Here is a 13,800-nt window from a genome sequence, read left to right on the forward strand (position 1 = left end):
TGACAGTGAGAACAATTAACCAATGGAACAACTTGCCTTCAGAAGTTGTGGATGCTCCAACCCTGGAGGTTTTCAAGAAGAGACTGGACAGCCATTTTTTCTGAAATGATATAGACGCTCCAGCTTGTGCAGGGAGTTGGACTAGATGATCTCCAAGGTCCCTTCCAACTCTGTTATTCTATGGTCGATGTTCAATATCAGCTGAGTCTTTTCATGAAAAAGCCACTGCTCTTCCATCAATATTTTGCCAAGGAAACAAAACAGAAATAAGAATAATATCAATTGCAAATGTAAGAGCAGCAACGAATACTTTTTGCCTGGGAGAGGAATTAAAAGAGCAGAATTCCTAGAATCGGAGACAAGAAGAGAATGAAATGAACCAATGTAGGGAAAGGAAATCACCTGTCTTCTTACCAGCAAAATTCCAAACACTTTCAGTTTCCTGAAGTTTTGGAGATGACACCAGATTGTATCTAAAAGTAGAGCGGAGAAGAGGGAAAGCAATGTTTCCAGCTGCAGCTCAAGGGGAGACTAGAAAATGCACCTCCATCCAGGTCAGGCATGAAGATGGTGTCAACTAAGTGTTGGAGGCCATATCTTCTTCAATCTTCTCACTCTCTACATCTGAGTCAGCCAAGAACATCATTCAGAACAGAAAGCACAACCTAAAGACAAAAACGGAATAATGAAAATGGAATGGAATAGAATGCACTACTTGACTCTGTTGTTACATCCTCAAACTCCCACTCCTTTAACCTTAAACTATCCACTATTGACCTCACCCCATTCCTAAGGGGTCTGTAAGGAGCGTACATAAGTGCACCATCGTGTCTACCGTCCCTGTCCTATTGTCCCCATTTATTCGTACCTATTTCCTATATTCTTACTCATGTTTATGCTTATAACTATTATCTTGTAAATGACTGACAAATCAAATAAATAAAGAAATAAAGAAATAAAAGTGATGCAGCAGCTTTCAGAATAGCTTTTTCCCTTTTATTTAGCTTTAAAATCTTCGCTGGGCTGTTTCTGTTTCCATTCAAATTTACAGGCTCTTCTAAAGTACTCAAATGATCAAAGAACACCCTGTTCAATAAAAGCTAATATTCTGTAAGGCCTGGGAAAGAAGATAATATTTGGAATTAGATCAGGCAACCATCTCCATGATTCTCTGTGGTTTAAAGAAACAGGGGAGTATACAAAGGACTCAGGATTCTTGTTGGCTCACAAAAAAGACAGCAGCAAAATCACGAATGATTTAAAAATATGCTACATACACACCAACTTCTCTTCTTTTCAGAAGGTAGATTTTATTGGAACTAATGTGTGTGGAGGTCCTCAGTCATAGTTGTCCCAAAGGTACTTTTTCAAGAGGCAACTGGACTTCCTTTGTTTTTCTCTGAAGGTATTTCACTGTTCATCCAAGAAGCTTCTTCTGTTCTGGAGAACTAAATAAATTTCTTGGATGAAAAGCAAAACTTCTTCAAGGACCTTTGGGTGTTGGAGCTTATCAAACTTCCAATGAGAGATGTCCATATCCGTGTCCAATTTTTAAAGAGGAAGTTCATTCATCTGTTTTCGGTATGTTTCTCCCACTTTGTACTGCTTACAACTTTCCCCAAAAGTGCCACATTTGTCTGAACAATTTCCTCCAACACCGAAGGTTTATGGACGATATTTTCTCAGATATGCTCATTTGTAATTGCATCCTTTTGCCCAGAAAATTGCATCACAGAACAGGGAAAAAATATAAATATGGAAATGTAGCTGTTACACTGGTTCAGAGAAAGCAAAGGGTAGAAGATTATTACAAAACACAAACCTCTCCAGCTTTAGTTTGAAAGCGGAAATATAATGGTTACAAGATGCAATATGGTCAAACATAGCAAAGCAATTGGCTAGACCAAAAATAGTAAAAGTCCAAATTAATGGGAAAAGAATCTCAGGGGAGATAATGATGCTATCCAAAGGGGAAAAAAAAGAGAATGCGTCTTTTGAAAGTGACAGGAAAATGATTTGCCTTTGCCTTCATGCACACGCACATGCGCGCGCACATGCACACACACGTGCGCGCGCACATGCACACACACACACACACAATGTAGCCACAAAGAAGAGGGAGTCAAGCTGTTCTCCAAAGCACCTGAAGGCAGGACAAGAAGCAATAGACAGAAACTAATTAAGGAGAGAAGCAAGAGAAATTTCCTGACAGTTAGAACAATTAATCAGTGGAACAATTTGCCTCCGGAAGTTGTGGATGTTCCAATGCTGGAAGTTTTTAAGAAGAGACAGGACAACCATTTGTCTGAAGTGGTGTAGGGTTTCCTGCCTAAGCAGGGGGTTGGACTAGAAGACCTCCAAGGCCCCTTCCAACTCTGTTATTCTGTTATAGTCTTTTAAGCCTAGGGGTGTCAAATTTGAGTTATCTATTTCATTGAGGGCCGCATCAGGTTGTGTTGATTTCAGGGGGCCGGGGTGTGTGTGGCTAGGGTGGTTGTGACCAGCTCAATGTCACTTGTATCAGGGGCACCAGTGGCAGCCTGAGTGCTTTGCCAGTGAAAATGGGATTCTGTGATGGCAGAGGTGGTATTCATCAGGTTCTGAGCAGTTCTGGAGAACCGGTAGTGGAAACTTTGAATAGTTCAGAGAACCAAAAAATGCCCAAAACTGGCCCCACCCCCATCTATTCTCTGCCTCCCATTGAGTCCCATTTGATCGGCTGGGTCTTCTTTTGTTGCCCTGCACAGGAGAACGGAGCTGGAAAGCAGGCATATTGCAGTATCTTTCCCCTGCCACTCCCACCAAGCCATGCCCACCAAGCCACACCTACAGAACTGGTAGTAAAAAAATTGAATCCCACCACTGTGCGATGGTTCCTGCAACCTTCTGCCACTGAAAATGGAGGTCAGGAAGGCCACAGGTGTAGGTCCATTTTTACTGGCAGAAGCACCACGGGCTAGTCCTTCTCTGTTTCCAGGGCAGCCCTGTAGACCAGATCTAAGCACCTCAAGGGCTGGATCCAGACCTTGAGTTTGACACCCCGGTCTAGCCTATAAACCTGGGGTTTGGGGCTGGCCTTCCATTTAAGCTCTAGTCAGGTGCCACCTGCTTAACTTTTTAACCCAGACCAAGTCCTAAATATGGAACAAATTATCACTTTCCATTTCTTCCTATATACCTGTATAGGAAGTATAAAAAGCTATTTAGCTACCTATACAGGTAGCCATTCATTTAGTTACTCTTATAAGTTGCATGTCTGTGCAGATTCTCAGTCATCCAGGTCATGGTTTTCCCAAAGGAGCTTTTTTCAAGAGGCAACTGGACTTTCTTGTTTTTTCTTTGAAGATGTTTCACTTCTCATCCAAGAAGCTTCTTCAGCTCTGACTGGATAGTGGAGAATGGAAGGATTTATACTCCTTGCAGACAACTGGTCATTTGCATTTTTTTAGAGAGTCATTGAGGCTAACAAAGGATACAATCGCATCCAATGAAGTGCGTTCAGTCCATGAAAGATTTTGCCTCTTACTAAAATTTCTTAGTCAGCAAAGGTGAGACCAGATTTCTCCTGATCTTTTGCCAGCCTAAATCACCAATGTTCTCTCCTGCAAAGCTTGCACAAAGTAGAATGACTGGACATTATTATTTTTTTCTCTCATAATGCATCTTTGCAAAACATTTTCCCTAATATTTTTTGAAAACGTCCATTTTTGTGCCCTGTTCTATTATATAGCTGCCCACTTGTCCGGCGATTTTTAAGATGTGACCAAGGTTGAAATAGAGTCAAGCTTCCATTTGCATATTGGCTGCACAATTCAGCAAACCCTGATCTAAAAGCCAAGCCAATAATCTCTTTTCCTGATCTCAACTCATTTCTCCTCCAACCAACCTTCTTTGACTGTTTTGTTTATTCTGCCATTTGTTCAAACTCCCAGTATTCCACCACGCTGCTTTTAAAAATGAATCCAATTTCGCCGAAGTCATAATTAGAGACATAAGAAATTAGCCATTAAAGCTAACAGTGAAATCCCACTTGCACTTCTTGTAGATTAATCTATCACTTTGTGTTGTCCTAGGAGGAGTACAAAATGTTCTTGCATGGCAGAATTACCAAAGCACCTAATGTGTAGATTAATTTTTCAACTTCCCTGATGAATCTTAGTTAGAAAATGGATCTTAATATAATGGTACATCATTATCTGACACCGAGAACATCCGTGTCTTTTTCTATTATAAGCCAACTGTTAGGGGGAAGTGGATGAGGAATCTAAGATGAAAGACGAAATCTAATGGCATATAAGGGATAATGAAACAAAGGCGGGGGAGGATCCTAGGATTATCCCTCTCATAATTAAACACTGCTTGAAAGAATGCTAAAGACAAGATGACTGCAAAGAATATAAACACTTCCATCCTCCACCATTCAGAAAGAACTGAAGAAGCTTCTTGGAGGATAAGCAAAATATCTTCAAGGAAAAACAAAGGAAGCTCAGTTGCCTTTTGAAAAGCACCTTTGAGTTCTAATGCGCACACTTTCCTGCTGGTAAATCCGGGCGATGGATTGTAGGGGAGTGAAGATGTATAGAAGCCCCCTTTCTCAACCTCCCCATCACCAAGACTGCTTTGATCTCATTCAAGTCCCTGCTTTTGAAAGTGGCTCCCAGAAGAAATCTGTGGGGGTCCTTAGTGCTCGTTGAACTTGGTTGTTTTCTTAGAGATGTTTCATTACCAAACTAGGTAATATCATCAGTGCTAGAAGCGAGTGGGGTTTGCAGAGAAGAGAGAGAGAGAGAAGGAGGAGGAAGAGGAGGAGTTGGTGACTGCGGAATTGGTGGAGGAGTTGGTGGAGAAGGAGGAAGAAGAGGAGGAAGAGTTGGAATTGTAGGAGGAGGAGTCCTTGCTGCTCTTTGAATTTGGCGTATTCTTGAAGACGTTTCATTACCAAACTAAATAACATCTTCAGTGCTAGAAGGGAATGGTGTTTGCTCTCTTTTATATGCTAGTGACTTACCCTATCAGTATTAATGGAAATATTCTTGGTTCTTTCTTAATCAGGAAATTGTATACTATTAGCTTGAAGAAATCTGCCATCAAATTGGGAGCAATATATATATACATAGTACTAGGTACCTTAAAGCTACCCTTTCTCCTAAACCTTTCCAAAAGAAACCATAGGAGGGGTGTTATCATACCAGTTCTACTTCCCTAAAATTATCAGTGATGTAACATTTGCAACTGAGGACCAGAACTAGCAAAAAAGGCCAGTAGACTCCTAGGATCCATACAGGAGAAAGACACTATAAACATCGTCATCATGCCCATGACATGAATTTGCTAATTCAACATTCATAGAGTGACACAATGTATAGAGTGATCCAAGTGAAAGGTGCACAGACTGTGAAGGAGGAAGGACATAAATTTAAAAATAACACAAATTGAGCCAGTTATAGGCAGAAGAATATGGATCTAGAAATTCCAAAGGTGCTTTTTCAAAAGGCAACTTGATTTTCTTGGTTTTTCCTTGAAGACGTTTCCCTTCTCATTCAAGAAACTTCTTCAGTATTTCTTCGGTTCTTTTCTTCAGAACGGAAGAAGCTTCTTGGATGAGAAGCAAAACGTCTTCAAGGAAAAACCAAGAAAGTCCAGTTGCCTTTTGAAAAGGCACCTTGGGGACAACCATGACTTGGACGACTGAGAATCCCCATAGACAACTGAGTTCCCACTTCCTTCTCCCCATTCAATGCCCCTCCTTTCACCTTCTTGGTGTCCCTGGAAAAAAGGACACCAAGAAGCACCATTCAGGGGAGGAAGAAGGAAGCCTGGCATCTCCCATCTCCATTGTAATATTTCTTACTCCTCACCTGCATTATTTCTGCACCGGACCCTTTTTCTTAAATTCTATTTTTTTAAAAAAAATCTGCTTTTATTTCACACAAAGGATTCCAAAGAGGGGTTTGCTTTGCCCAATGCTATTTGTATGTTTCTTGATGTAGGCAGTGAGGCTTTTATATGAATCAAGGTGGAAGGATTTCCAAACACCGACGGTGGAAGAATGGTACGTGAAGCTGGAAGAGGTGATGAAATCGACAGACTTGATGAAAGAAAAGTAATCGACAAATTACTTTTGATGACAGAGAGTTTCCATAGAAGAGGAGAGGAGAGGAGAATAGAGGAGAGAGCAGAACAGAACAGAATAGAAAAATAGAATTGGAAGGGACCTTATACTATTTCATTCCAGTTGTTGGAGCATTCACAACTTCTGGAGGCAAGTTGTTCCACTGATTAATTGTTCTAACTGTCAGGAAATTCCTCCTTGGTTCTGAGTTGCTTCTCTCCCTGATTAGTTTCCATCCGTTGCTTCTTGTCCTGCCTTCAGGGGCTTTGGAGAATAGCTTGACTCTCCCTCTTCCTTGTGGCAGCCCCTGAGATATTGGAATGCTGCTATCATGTCACCCCCCATCCTTCTTTTCATTAAACTAGACATACCCAATTCCAGCAACTGTTCTTCATATGTTTTAGCCTCCAGTGACAGTCCCCTCATCTTGGTTGCTCTTCTCTGCATTCTTTCTAGAGTCTCTACATCTTTTTGACATTGTGTCAACCCAAAATTGGATAAGGTATTCCAAGTGTGGCCTTACCAAGGCATTATAAAGTGGTATTAACACTTCACTTGATCTTGATTCTATCCCATGAATCTAGAGAGTGCAAGTCTTTTGCCCCCTCCTTTTTATAAAGCACTTTGCATTTGGTTTTCTCTGATCAAGACTGATCCTTTAAAATAATTGGCACCCAGAGACCTTCAAGAACCTTTATATTTCAAGTGCTCTGCTCCCAGAAAGAGAAAAAAACTTCCTATTGGTTTTGAACAGGTACAATGGAAACTTCATTCATTAGTAATCCTTGAAGCCTGACTTCATTTAAAGCCGGCTCTGGGTTCAGAAAGCAATTAATATTGCCCTTCAGGTATAAGAGTGCAGAGTGGTTCCCTTGGGAATGGCTACACTTGTTCATCCTCTTTTAAAATTAGATTTACTTGGTTACAAATCGTAAGTGTTAAATGAATAAAAACTATTAAACAAGGAATACTGTTGGGTTAAGTGGCTAAGTGTTTTACGGTTTACCATGATATTTCCATTTTTATGGTCTATTAAAGCAATTGGAAGAATATCAATTGTATGAAGAATCAGGTAATTTATATACAAGTTTGATAAAATGCCATATGTTGGAATAAAAAGGAATGCTCATTTCTGAGTGTTTAAGATTGGAAATGGAGGCTCAGAGGGCATGGTGAAGAAAATCAGGAAGCCTAGAAAACATAAAAATATATATTTTGGCAGAGGAAACATCCAGGAAGTGTCTCAGATAGGATAGCCATGATTGTTCAATCAAAGCTACTTTCCATTTTATGTATATCCTTCTGGGTTTAGTTCCAAGTAGGGAAAAAGACATTAGAAACATGGAAGCTGCTTGGAAAGATGGTTTATTGATGAACAGGATGGATTCTTGGGCAGAAAAGGGAAGAGATGCCCGAGTCCTTGGATTTTATACCCTCTCTGCCTTCGAGCTTCCTGGGGCACAGGAAGAGTATCCTGATTGGTTGCTGTCAGAGGTCATGACTACCTTTTTAGGTTGTCTGCGTTCTAAGTTTGATTGAAACTTGGTGGGTGATGCAATGAAGGACAATGAAATGGCTCTGCCTGAAGGAGTTAGGTCTTTGTTATGTAGAATAGACTGGCCCAGGCCTTAATGGCCCCTTAACAAAGGTGGGGGGGCTGAGTTTCTGCCTCTCTGAGTTTCTACTTCAGTTTTGGGGAAAATATTCTGCCTTCTTAATTGTGGGAAGTTAAAACTACCCCTGTCCTAGGAAAAGGAAATATTTTAGGATATACTAAAAAGGCAGAATATTTCCCCTAAAAAACTCAGAAGCAGAAACTCACCTCAGAAGCAGAAGTTCACCCCCACCTTTGTCAATAGCCAGGCTATTAAGGCCTGGGCCAGAGTATTCTACATAACAAAGCCCTCTACCCATCTCACCACATGGCCTGAGAAGATAGCATCAGCCAGCACTCGGGTGAAGCCATGTGGTCCAGACAAAGTCTACAAAGTTAGCTAAGACCCCCCCTCCACTCCTCGGAGTCTGTGGCTGGGGAAGTTTGGGACTTGAAGTCAGCTTCAAGTTGCCAAAAGTTGAAAAACACTGCTCTATAAATTTTCTTTGGGCATTTTGTTTCTATTTTTCTTTATTGTGCAGAACCACAGCAGGAGTCAACACTTCATTTGCTTTTCCTTGGTTCAAAAAATCCAGCACCAGAGTTGGTTGTTATTTGACGGTTCAGCCACTCGAAGATGTGGTGGGGGGGGAAAAATGTGTATTTGGAGAGTAACTTCACATGGGTTTTATGTGAATTCATGAAGAGGGGAACAACCCACAGAAGGGAGACATTGATCCCAAACTGCAACTTAATAAAGAAACGAAAGGGAGACAGTCCCTGGGACTATTTGTCAGCCAGCTCTCTCTTGCACCACATCAGCCATTCTCATTGTTGGGTCCCTCCTTGTCAAAGCAACCTGTCTCCCCTACAGCTCACCCTGGATTCATTTGCAGTAGCAGAAGGCTGTCTTGCCAGGAAGAAAGAGAGACTTTCAAAGGTCTTGAGGATCAATACGGCAGCTGTAACAGCAAGCAGCCAAAACCTGGAAGGTTCTGCTGTTTCGTAGCATATGCTTTGTTTGCAGAGGGGGAAAAAAAAAACAGTCCGAGGTTTAATCCTAAGGAATCTTCAGTTAAAAAGAAAGAAAGAAAGAAGCAAACAAAAAGCAAACAAACTTGGGTACTGGATGGTGAGGATCTCCATCCTGTGTAAATATTGAAGAATTTGAGTGTTGTTTGTTGTTTTTTTAAAATCAGGGCAACCGGTGTTGGAAGAAATGTCCATCTGGGCTCAGTTCCAAGTAGGAAGAAAGACACTGGAAACATGGAGATTCCTTGGAAGGGTAGTTTTAATGGACCACATTGAGGCCCTGGGCAAAAAAGCACTTGGATGAGGGAGGGCGGGGGAGATTTATAATCTCTGTTGGGCTTTGAACTTGCTTCCTGTTCTTGTGACAAGAAATGTATGATGGGTTGTCAGATTCCCATGGGGCCATGCAGGGATAACTTTGTAGGTTGCCTTGAGTCCCAAGCTTGGTTGAATCTTGTTGGGTGATGTAATCTTCCCAGGTGCCATGTGATGAGATGGGTAGAGGACTAATTCTATCATTCCTAAGGACCATGTCTTAATCCCATTATTCTGGAGCTGAAGGGGGCGGGGGAGGGAGCCACAGGGAGCTGCTTTGTCTTTAAAAATATGTTTCTCTTTTTCTCACCCAGGAAAATATAATATTCTGCCTTTTTTAATATTTCCTAGACTACTTCACTCTTCTAGGAGAGGTGTGGGTGCTAACTTTCTACACTGGTCTACCCAAATATGGGACTGAACATACTGCTTCCACTTTTACCTTTCAGCCCCAATCCAGGAGCCTTCGCAGGCAGTCGCTTTTGCAACAAACTTTGTGTGTGTGTTAAATTTATATTTATCGACAAAGAAATAAAGGGAGACAGACCCGTATAGTTCTATTTCAAGCTATTTAGCTCTCATCAGCTAGCCATCCCCTTCTGGCATTCGAAACTGGGATGCTTACATATCTATACTAGTCTCCATTTATTTCTTTGTTGGTAAAATATAAATTTAACCCCAAAATAGTTTGTTGTGAAAGCTGGGAATTCTGGGAACTGAAGTCCGCACATTTTCAAGTTGCCAAAGTTGAAAAATGCTGCTCTATAAGGTTTCCTTTGCATTTTCCCCCTACTTTTCTTGAGGGTGTAGAACCACAGCAGGAGTCAGCACTTCGTTTGCTTTTCCTTGGTTCAAAAAACCAGGACCAGAGTTATTTGAGGGTTCAACCACCAGGAAGTCTCAAAGACATGGAGTTGAAGTCCTCACATCTGCAACTGCCCAAGTTGAAAAACACTGCTATAGACAGTGGGGGGGGGGTGTTCTTTAACCTTATGGGAATCATTCGTGTTAGGCAGGAAATCTAGAGATTTAATCCAAGGGATTTTTTAAAAAATTATGCAAAAAAAAATTAGTTTATTTTCTCTCCTGCTCAGACTGGCTTGAATCGTTTCTGGTTTTACACATCCTTTCCTCCCCACAATTTAAACTATTAAAAGTGCTATACATTAACACTTATTTTCAAACTTATTTTTATGTCTGCCACATTTGGCTGATTCTTTTGTGCATGCTGTCCTGCATAGAATTGCCCAATTATTTTAGAGTAACTTTCCCTCTTTCTTTTTCTTTTAAAAGATTTTTTGACATCAATTGTTCCTGGAACCATATAGATGTGCAAGACTGTAATTCTTTCCTTCTTTCTTTCTTTCTTTCTTTCTTTCTTTCTTTCTTTCTTTCTTTCTTTCTTTCTTTCTTTCTTTCTTTCTTTCTTTCTTTCTTTCAATCAAAAAAAGCTTTGCCAAAGAGCCAGCCAATCCCAGGGACTGCGTCAAAAGCAGAGCCTTTAATAAAGGCCTCTTCTAATTATCGGCTGCCATTGTTTCAAACGAAGCAAATGAGATGCAAGACTCCATTAATTGTCTAATGAGGCCAGGCTGCTTTTCTATGATAGGATGGAGCTGATTAAATATTAAAACAGCAGCCTAGGGGGAAACCAAGTCAAAATATCGGCAGCCCAATGGATTGCAAGGAAAGAAAATATTGATTTTTTTTTAAAAAAAAAACCCTATACAAACAAAAGCTTTAAAAGTCTACATTTTCTTTATAGGCATGTGTATCTGTGGTCTGAAAGAAGAGATGAAAAGTTCAGGAGCTTGTTTCCTGCACCAAAGCTAATTAGGATAGGAATAAAAGGCCAGAATTCAAAACGAGACTTGAGAGAAAGAGATTGAGATGCGGACTTTTAAAAGCATGCAGATAATGAAAACCCTCCATGGTTTAAACCTCTGCCAGAAGCATTTATGAGCAAAAGCAACAGCCTTCTCATCTTAATATTTCTTTGTTATTATGTTATGCTGTTGTCCCAATGGTGCTTTTTCAGGAAGCAACTGGACTTTCTTGTTTTTTCTTTTGGAGACGTTTTGCTTCTCATCATCCAAGAAGCTTCTTCAGCTCTGACAGGATGGTGGGGATTGGAAGGATTTATATTACTGGCAGACAGCTGGTCATTTGCATCCCTTTAGAGGGTCGTTGAGGCCACTTGGAGTGTTGTCAGTGTCACCTGAGTGGTGCTCCTGGTTCCTGTAGTCTGCCATTTTTTTCCTCTGGAAATCCATTCCTTATTCCCACACCATTTGAAGGGTGTTCATTCCAAATCGTATAGCTAAATGTCTGTAAAGATTCTGTCATGATTGTCCCAAAGGTGTTTTTTTTTTTTTCAAGAGACAACTGGACTTTCTGGTTTTTCTTTTGAAGACATTTTGCTTCTCATCCAAGAAGCTTCTTCAGCTCTGACAGGAAAGTGGGGAACGGAAGGATTTATAATCCTTGCCAACAAACCCTTCAGGACAAGATTCAGCATTGCATTTCAAAGACAAAAGTTACTCTTTAAAAGACATCAACATCCACATTTTGGACAGAGAGGACTGCTGGTTTGAAAGAGAGGTCAATGAGGCCAATTGTGTCAAACAGCCCTCTCTCAACTGAAGGGGAGGGATATGGCATCATCTACCTCCAATCTACAACACAGTCCTTTCAACAGTTCCAGGAAGGCTCCACATCCATTTCCACCACTTAGATGACCCTGAGCACACAGAGAAACTTCTAAGTGGCCTCAACAACTCTCTAAAATGATGCAAATGACCAGCTGTCTGCAAGGAATAGAAATCCTTCCATTTCCCACCATCGAGTCAGAGCTGAAGAAGCTTCTTGGATGAGAAACAAAACATCTTCAAAGAAATACGAAGTCGAGTTGTCTCTTGAAAAAGCACCTTTCAGAACATGGGACAACCATGATCTGAGAATCTCCATAAACACTCCCGATAGTAAGAGCAGAGGGCTGGACTAGAAGTCCTCCAAGGTACCTTCCTGATTCTGATTCTAATTCTAATTGCCAGGAGTCAAGACCACTTGAAGGTGCCAAAATGGGAAAATAAAAATAAAAAGCTATCACTTGATGGATGTACAATCGTTTACCTTTCTGTGAATTTCAAGTATGCCAAAAATATTTCCCTTAAAACCTTGGCATTGAGCCTTCTGCATACCAGGACTGCAATGGAAGATTTTCCTCTTTTCTGAAACTTATTCCTTCATGTCCATCAAAAGCAGGCAAACAAACACAAATGACAAGAGAAAAGAAAATCTGATCTGTAAGTATCTAGATCTCTTTTCTGAAAGGCTAGGACTGGTCTCATTCTTTACAGATAATCAGAGTTGGAAGGGACCTTGTAGGTTATTTCATCCAGCTCCATGTCCAAGCAGGAGACCCTATACCATTTCTGACAGATGGCAGTCCAGTCTCTTCTTGAAAACCTCCAGGGATGAAGCTCCCACAACTTCCAAAGGCAGCTTCTGTTCCACGGGTTGATTGTTCTCAATGTCAGAAAATTCCTCCTTATATCTAGGTTGAATCTCTCCTTGATCAGTTTCCACCCCTTATTCCTTGTCTGACCTTCAGGTGCTTTGGAAAATAGCTAATTCGGATGGCGATCTTGTTATAGAGCATCAACATCAACAAGGAGCAAAATTATATATCTGACAGAACAAGGGACTTCAGATTTTCCATCACCTTTAAGATAATTGACCTAACATCCTTGGCATGCTGTGACTTGGGCCGTTCTCTGCTTATGCCTGACGTAACAGTCGTCTCAAGTTAAATGTACAACTTTTATTTAAAAATACAGGTAGTCCTTGACTTACGGCCACAATTGAGCTTGAAATTTATGTTACTAAGTGAAGCATGTTTTGTTGCTAAGTGAAGTTGTCTCAATTTTATAACTTTTCTTGCCACCGTTGTTAAGCGACCTTCCAACCAGCAAAGTCAACAGGGAAATCTGATCCGCTTGAACAACCCTGTTATCAACTTAACATCTGCAGTGATTCACTTAACAGTTGTGGCAAGGAAAAGTCTTAAAAAGGGTCAGAATTCACTTACAAATTTCTCACTTAACAATATGAATTTGGAGCTCAGTTGCAGTCATAGGTTGAGGACCACCTGTATAACTATTCATAGTTAACTAGGGTTAAATATGAAGGAAACGTTTATTTGAAGTGACATATTCTGGATATATTTATTTTGGGCTGACCTGAACTCTGCCACTGCTGCCATGAAAGCCCCAGAAAATATCCTGGAACATTATCTAGTTTTGAAACAGGCATTTAAAAAAAAATCCCAGTGCTTATAAATAAGCACAGGGAGAAGAGAATTGTGTCTTCTTCATATTTTCGATCAGAATTTACCAAATTTGGTATCTGCTCACCTGTGGATGACAACTTTGAAAGCTGCCACACAGCTTGGCTGTAGGGACAGGAAAAGTGGTGGTGTCAACTAAAAATACTTCTTTGGTCTTTTTAGTTGCCAGCAGAAAGGGAGTGGGGGAAAGCAATACATTCCTTAAATGCTTCAGATAATCTCTTTGGCAGCTGAAGCTGTTGGCACACAAGATTATTACTGGAGAGCATGATTGATGACTCTCAGCTATGGATGTGTCTCATTGTAGATGCATCCAGGGGGTGGGGGGAAGACCAGGGTCAAGGGTGAAATGAATGATGTGTCAGAGTCAGCTGCAACCGAGAAATGCTGACATGTCAA

Source organism: Pseudonaja textilis, chromosome 14, assembly GCF_049901715.1.
Source record: "Pseudonaja textilis isolate UNSWEBS1 chromosome 14, rPseTex1.2, whole genome shotgun sequence".
Lineage (NCBI taxonomy): Eukaryota > Metazoa > Chordata > Lepidosauria > Squamata > Elapidae > Pseudonaja > Pseudonaja textilis.